Source organism: Adiantum capillus-veneris, chromosome 10, assembly GCF_014529385.1.
Source record: "Adiantum capillus-veneris isolate H3 chromosome 10, ASM1452938v2, whole genome shotgun sequence".
Classification (NCBI taxonomy): Eukaryota; Viridiplantae; Streptophyta; class Polypodiopsida; order Polypodiales; family Pteridaceae; genus Adiantum; species Adiantum capillus-veneris.
In genome coordinates, this window is record NC_140940.1 from 90351613 (window position 1) to 90359241 (window position 7629).

Here is a 7629-nt window from a genome sequence, read left to right on the forward strand (position 1 = left end):
AGCATATCCATAAATTTTATCTTTGGATTGCCTAAGTCTGTCCATGGGAATACGGGAATATGGAAGATAGTAGACAGGTTCAGTAAACAAGCTCATTTTATACCCGTCAAAAAGACTATCAAAGCCCATCAAATGGCAACTCTCTTAATTTCACAAATCTTCAAGTACCATGGCTTGCTCATTAGAAACTTTCGGAGGTCATTTGGAGGGCCTTGTAAGAAATTGTATTTCTCTCTCTAGAAATTTTTTTTAAAATTCACTTGCACCTTGTGAGTACATCCAAAAGGACAACCAGACACTCTGAAAAGTAGATTTATATTCCCAATCGTCCTTGAAAACGGTCACTTTTTTATTTAATGCGAGCGTCTTTTTCAGGAGGCAGGTGCGGCGCATTCAATGCAGCTTACGTCATCACTGAAAGTTGAAAAGTCACAAACTGTAAAATAGTGGTAGATTTTGAGGATTTTGACACCACCAATGCATCCGGAACGCCAAAATACCTTAAAAACGAATGTCTACTTGTCTCATTCCGACATCCGGAGAGGCAAAAAATGTCAAAAAACCCCCAAAAATGGGCTTTTTACTAAAGGCGCGCGAGGAGGCATTCTAAAATTTTAGAATGCCCCTCTGCGCGCCGTTAGTACAAAGCCCATATTTGGGGTTTTTTTGACACTTATCTTTCCTAAAAGCCCCTTTTTAGAGGTTTTTGGACATTTTCCTCTCAAAAAGCTCCCTAAAAAAAAGAAAAAAGGGCCTGTTTACTAACGGCGCGCGAGGAGGCATTCCAAAATTTTGGAATGCCCCCTCGCACGCCATTAGTACAAAGCTTTTTTTAGTGATTTTTGGACACTTATCTTTCCAAAAAGCCCCTATTTAGAGGTTTTTGGACATTTTCCTCTCAAAAAGCTCCCTAAAAAGAGGAAAAAAGGGCCTTTTTACTAACGGCGCGCGAGGAGGCATTCCAAAATTTTGGAATGCCCCCTCGCACGTCGTTAGTACAAATCTCTTTTTGGTGATTTTTGGACACTTATCTTTCCAAAAAGCCCCTTTTTAGAGGTTTTTGGACATTTTCCTCTCAAAAAACTCCCTAAAAAGAGGGAAAAAGGGCCTTTTTACTAACGGCGCGTGAGGAGGCATTCCAAAATTTTGAAATGCCCCCTCGCGCGCCGTTAGTAAAATGTTCTTTTAGGGGTGTTTGACATTTTTGGCCTCTTTGGATGTCTAAGCGAGGCAATTGGACATTCATTTCTAGGAGATATGTGTGTTCTGGACGCATTGGCAGTATCAAAAGTTTCAAAATCTTCCACCACTTGATAGTTTTGTGACTTTTTGAGTCCTAGTGATGACGTATCCCGTATCAAATGCACCGCATCTACCTTCTGAAAAAGGTGCTCGCATTAAATAAAAGAGAGTGCTCGTCTTCAAGGACCACTAGATTATTAAATGAGGAGAGGGACACCTTTTATATTTTTGTTAATATCGATCTATTTTTCTACGTAACGTAGGCTCTTCTCTCATTGGAGGAGCTTATTTTCCTCTCTCTACCAAAAGGCCCTCCAAAAGACCTCCGAAATCTCCTAATGAATGTCCACAGTGTCGGATAGTGATCCTAGAATGACCAGTAATTTTTGGAAGGGTCTCTTTGAGAATTTAGGAACAAGGCTAATTTTCTCTTCGGCCTATAATCAGCAAACGGATGGCCAAAGTGAAATATCTAACCTAACAATTCTCGATCTACTCAAAGCCTATGTAACGGAAGTAGATCAAAGATCCCAATGGGAGAAGTACTTACCCTTAGTGGAGTATGCCTACAATAACATTGTACATACTTCCACGGGAAAAGAACCTTTTGAGGTAATTGAGGGAAGATCAAAAAGTCCCTTGCTACTTATGGTACACGGGAAGATCTTCGCTTTGCAGATGAGTATAGCCGAGACCTACCAGAATCTTTCCAAAAGATTAAGGATGCTATCTCTATCTTACAGCAAAGGCAAAAGGCTGTTGTTGACAAGCAAAGAAGAGACCAAGCCTTTAAAGAAAATGATTGGGTCTTACTCAAACTTCCCAAGGCTCGATTAAGGCACACGACGGGCAAGAATCCTACGGGACATCAAAAGTACTATGCTAAGTTATCAAAAAGGTACTATGGTCCCTTCCACATTCTTAGGCCAATCAATGAGATGGCCTATCAACTCAAGTTTCCCAACCGTTGTCTCATACACAATGCTTTCCATGTGAGCCTACTAAAGCCTCACAAAGGAGAGCCACCTCAAAAACCAAGTATTGAAGACCCACCGGAGATCGAGGACCAAGAAGAGGTGCTCCTGCTCGAGTCCATTCTCTGACATGAAGACAAGGTACTAAGAGGCGATAATACTATCCGATGATATCTTATTAAGTTTAGAATTATCCTCTTGAAGGTGCTAGATGGATGCAAGGAATACAATTAAAGGATAACCTAAACCTTGTCAATGCTTCCCTAGAGTAAGCAAATGTACAAATGTTTAAAATGAACAAAGTTTGTGTCTTATAAGACTCTCTTTTTCTTTATTGTGCACAAAAATGAAGTAGTATGCATGCTTAGATCAAGTTTGCGGAGATGACGTTGTCAGGAGTTTTTTGGAGCAAGGGATTGCGCATATGTACATATACATTCATGGTGCATCAAATAAAGGATTGCCTATTTTCTAGAGCCAGGTGGTTATGTGGGGCCCACATGTGTACAGGTAGGACAACATGTACATAGTGCATCGATTTTCACTATCACTAGTACTAGTATGTTTTTTCTACAATAATGAGGAGTTTATAGCGCGTAAAACTTCTCGAGGAAGCTATCCGCGGGCCGACGACATGAGGTAAGCAGGTGCGTCAGATGGCATCTAGTGGCATCAGGAGGGCGAACGGGGTCAATATTTGCACGCGGATGAGGACGGACACAACGTGGGTGATTTCTGGTGAGAGTTATGCAGAAAGTTCATCATTAGGACCACTTTTTGGGGCCACTTCACGTGGTGGCGAGATGCATTATTAGAAAAAAGCTGAGTGCCAGGTGTGCGAATGATGCAAAAAGGTGACGACTATGCACTGCAAGGTCAGTTTTTGGCCTGTTCGGGGTCCGTTTGAGGTCATCTAAAAGGCCAAGGGTGCCCAACTAATAAAGCTAAGTGTGGGAACTGAAAAGATTGAGAGAAGACCAGAAAAAACGTGGAGAAGAGAGGAGGAACAGCCGGAGGTGTGTTTTTGGTGTTTTTGGAGCCTGTTTTGGTCGTAAACTGCTCATCCGAGGTCGGATTTGAGCACCTTGACATTGTAGACTGGGGTTTTGGGCCGTTCCAGACGCGATGGCGCTGTCCATTTTTCCAAATTCCTCACTCTTTTTCTGCTATTTTTCTGTGTAAGTTTCTCCTATGAGCGAAGTTTCTGCTCTAGTTTGTGATTGTATCTGGCTTATTTTACTCATATTGTGTGAGCTATTTGCCCCATTGGTGTTGGCCCAAGCTCAATTGTATCTAAACATCAGAAATTCTTCTCTTTTGAGCTAAGTTTTTTGGGTGTGTGTGTGTGTGTGTATCTGTGTGGAGTGGGCAAGTGGATAGTCTCTCTTCTCTCACTCCAGAGGTGTGTTCCCTGTCTCGGCCAGGTATGTTGTCTAAGCCGAGTGGTGCCCCATAGTGTGTGTGTGTATCTTCCCAAGAGTGTGTGTCGGGTCGTTATAGAGGCGCTGTGTGTGTTTTCATCCCGCTCACATTCTTTTGGCGCCCCCACGGACGATCTTCTTCGAGTACCTTTAGCTTCGAGCTTCGAGCTTTGAGCTTCGGGATTACAGGTTGCAGGTTGCAGATTACAGGTTACAGGTTACAGGGACAGGTACAGGTATAGGTGATTCACACAGGTACAGGTAGCTGGAGTACAGTGATATACTAGCAGTGATGTCACTTGCAGTTGTTGTGGGAATGCATCACTTGGCGCCTATTTGAGCGCATTGTCTGCTGGATTGTACGTTACTTGTGGAAACTGCCATTGTACGCATTTGTGGATCCATACTTGGTTATATTTGGCAGTCCCAACCATTTTTGAGACTTGGTTTGGAAGATAGTCATTTTCGAGACTTGACTATACGCAATTTGCATTAGCCTTCGTGTGAGGGTCGATAGCGTGAGGTTTTTATGGAGCTGGGGGATTCTCAAATGTGGAGATCCTTTCGGTGATACAGGTAGCTGGAGCACCCTTTTTGTGACCTCGCCATAGGCTATGTACTAGTGAGTCCTATTTGATGCTCGGGTTCTATTGTTGGCAGTTTATGCATACAGATACAGTCTATATTTTGGGTTCTCATTGCTCTACTTCTGGGGAAACTCTGTCGAAATTTTGCCAAGTTATGATGGCTGGTTTTTTGGTATTTTGAGCCATTTATGCTGTTATGCTGCTGAAATTCTGGCAAAATCAGAGGTTGAGTCAGGTGTGCCTTCTTGGGAGCTTCATGGTTGGCTTTAATGGATGATCAAAATGGCCCTCAGTCACTCCTTTTCATTTAACTCAAAGAATTCAGATTAATGTTCATGTGTCCAGGAAGATCTTTTTCCAGTAGCGCATAGTCTTTATGTTTGGGCCAAGAAGATTGAGAGAGATCCTGGAATGTCCTTTGCCTGTTGTAATTCCGATGATCAACTATGAAAACTCATTTGATGTGCATGTGTTTGTTCTCATCTAAAGCTGAGCTCCATTGAAGTTTCTGGGGATTGGGTAGTGAAAAGTTTTGGGTTCTTGCACGTGTGTTTGAAGGGGTTCTCTAGCCATGGCTTTCTCTTATCCGCAGTTTCATGGAAGAAGTGATGAAGATGTGGAGGAATTTCTGGAAAAGATGGAGGTTGCCTGCATTAGCAACCAGATTCATGACCCTACGCAGATGTTACGCCTTCTCCAAATTTGTTTGAAGAGTGATGCACGAGTTTGGTCTAAAGCATTTGAAGAGGAGTTGCGTGTGGCTGATCCACCTGTAAGGTTGAGTTGGGACAATCTACGACATGGGTTGGAAGTGGAGTTTGTGAAGATAGAAGATCCTGACAAGGTGTGGCAAGAAGTACAGGCTTTGGTGCAAAAGGAAGGTGAGCCAGTAGATGCGTACATACGTAAGTTTTCATTGGCATGGGAGCGAATGTGCAAGGCTTTAGCACCAGAGGTACCCCCGCCTGACATGATGAAGAAGGACAGGTTCTTGGCTGGTCTTTGGGAGAATATACGTTGGAGAGTGGAGCTAAAGAAGCCTAGGACATATGAGGATGCACTAGAGGTAGCAAGGAACAAAGAGTGGAAGCTAAGGAAAATGAGCCAGTTAGGGGTGGAGTCTTTGCCAATGAGGTCTGAATTTCAGCCTATAGAGTCTTTACAAGGGCGCATGTCAGGGGTTCATCATGAACCAGTGGTTCCTGTTACTACTCAGGTTATGCCAGCAGTGGTCACTACAGCAGTACAAGATGATGGGCTAAGGCAAGACATGAGGCAAATGGTAGATTTGATGAAGAATCTCAGCCTAAACATGCTAGGTCAAGTGGGAAATAATCGAGGTCGAGGGAGGTTTGAAAATCAGCCAGGAGGTGAAGAAAGGCCTAGGAATGGTGTTGGACAAAGCAATGGTAGGTTTTGGAGGCAGACGCCCACATGTTATAATTGTGGAGAGTTGGGTCACATCAGCCCGCAATGTGATAAGCCACCAAGGATGGGGGGAGACATGTATCCATTGCCAAGACACGTGCTAACTAGGTCAAATGATTATGGCATCGAAATTAAGGGAGACGAAGGAACCAGTGGACTGACCCAGGAGGAAAAGGGAAAGACAAAAGTGCTAAGTGTAGTCACCTTGGAGAAGGCATCAAAGCTAGAGGATACATTAGTGATGCCTATTGGGAAGAGGACCACAGAGAAAAAGGAAGGAAGAAGTGCCCCAGGTCCTAGTAAGAAGAAAGGAAAGAGCCATGAAGGCGAGGATGTCAAGGCCAAGAGGAAAAGGAGAGCTCGTCGAAAGTTTCATGCTTCAGATTTTCCACTAGGGGATGGGAAATTAAGCTATGACTTGAAGGAGGATCTGACGAGCAGGAAGGCAGATGTTACTTTTGGGCAGCTTATAGAGATGGTGCCTAAGCTAAAGCGACAGTGGAAGAGGATGGTTAACCCAATGGAGAAAGAGCCAGAGAGAGGTTCAGTAAAGGTGTTGGCAATGGATGAGCTACCAGACATTTGTCCAATAGTAGATGTGTGGCATAAAAGGAGAAATTTGGGACAAGGTTATGTGGATGGCGGAGCCCAAATATGCGTCATAACACACTCATGCGTTGAGAAGATGGGTCTCACAGTGGCTGGGGTGTCAGGTTTTCGGATCAGATTGGCAAACCATCAAAAAGTAAAATTCTTAGGTGTTGTAAAGAGCTTAGAAGTGGAGGCATATGATGCAAAGGAAGTGGTTGATTTTCATGTGATGCCAGCAGGGTTGGGAGCATATCCTATTATACTGGGCAGACCATGGTTACGTGCAGTGGGAGCTGTTCAAGATTGGCGACATGGTACGATTAGCCTCTATGGAAAGACAGGTACCAAGAAGCTTTATAATATGGACACAAGGAAACGATTAGAGGAGCTTTATGAAGATGAGGATGAGTCTAGTGATGAAGACTCTTCCACAGTGACAGATGAGGACAGTGATAGCACTACCAGCAGTGATGAGGATGCTGATGTTGCATTTCTTTTGATGGATAAAGAAATCCAGGAGTGTGGTTTAGTCGCATTTGCGAATGAAGTTGAAGATGAAAGTGAAGGGCCTTATGAAGTGATTGAAGGGCTGATGCAAACCAAGGTTGAGTTGTCAAAGAAGCAAGAATTAATGACGCAAATGATTAGTGGAGACCTCTCAGCTATGGAGAAGGATATATATTTGCATATGCTGGCTAGTTTTCCTGATTTGCTCATTACTTCATATGAAGAGATCAGAGGGTTCAAGGGTGAAGAGATTCATATAGAGCTGAAAGAAGGAGCTAAGCCAGTGCGGCAAAGGCTAAGAAGGATGGGTCAAGAGCAAATGGAAGCCTTGCGAGAAGAGGTGGACAAGTTATTGAAGGCAGGGTTCATAGTCCCTGTGGAGACCACAGAATGGGTGAGTCCAGTTGTAGTCAGTCCAAAGAAGGATGGGAAGTGGAGAATTTGTGTGGATTTTAAACCCTTAAACGCAGCCACTAAGAAGAACCCATATCCTCTTCCATTCATCGATCAGATCTTGGATTCAGTGGCAGGTTATAAGAGGTACAGTGTGTGTGATGGTTTTTCAGGCTATTTTCAATTGAAGATTGCTCTTAAAGACCGCACAAAGACAACTTTGATTACGCCATGGGGCTGCTATTGCTACACAGTGTTGCCGTTTGGGTTGTCAAATGGACCTTCCTTCTATCAAGAGAGAGCGAATTGGGTGTTGGAACCATTCATTGGTAGTTGTGTTAAAGCTTTCATGGATGACTTCTGTGTTTATAGCAGTAGGGCTGAACACCATGAGAAGCTGCAGATGGTATTGGCTCGATATGACGAATGTGGAGGACAACTAAATCCAAAGAAATGTCATCTAGCACAGCCAAGGGTGAAGTTATT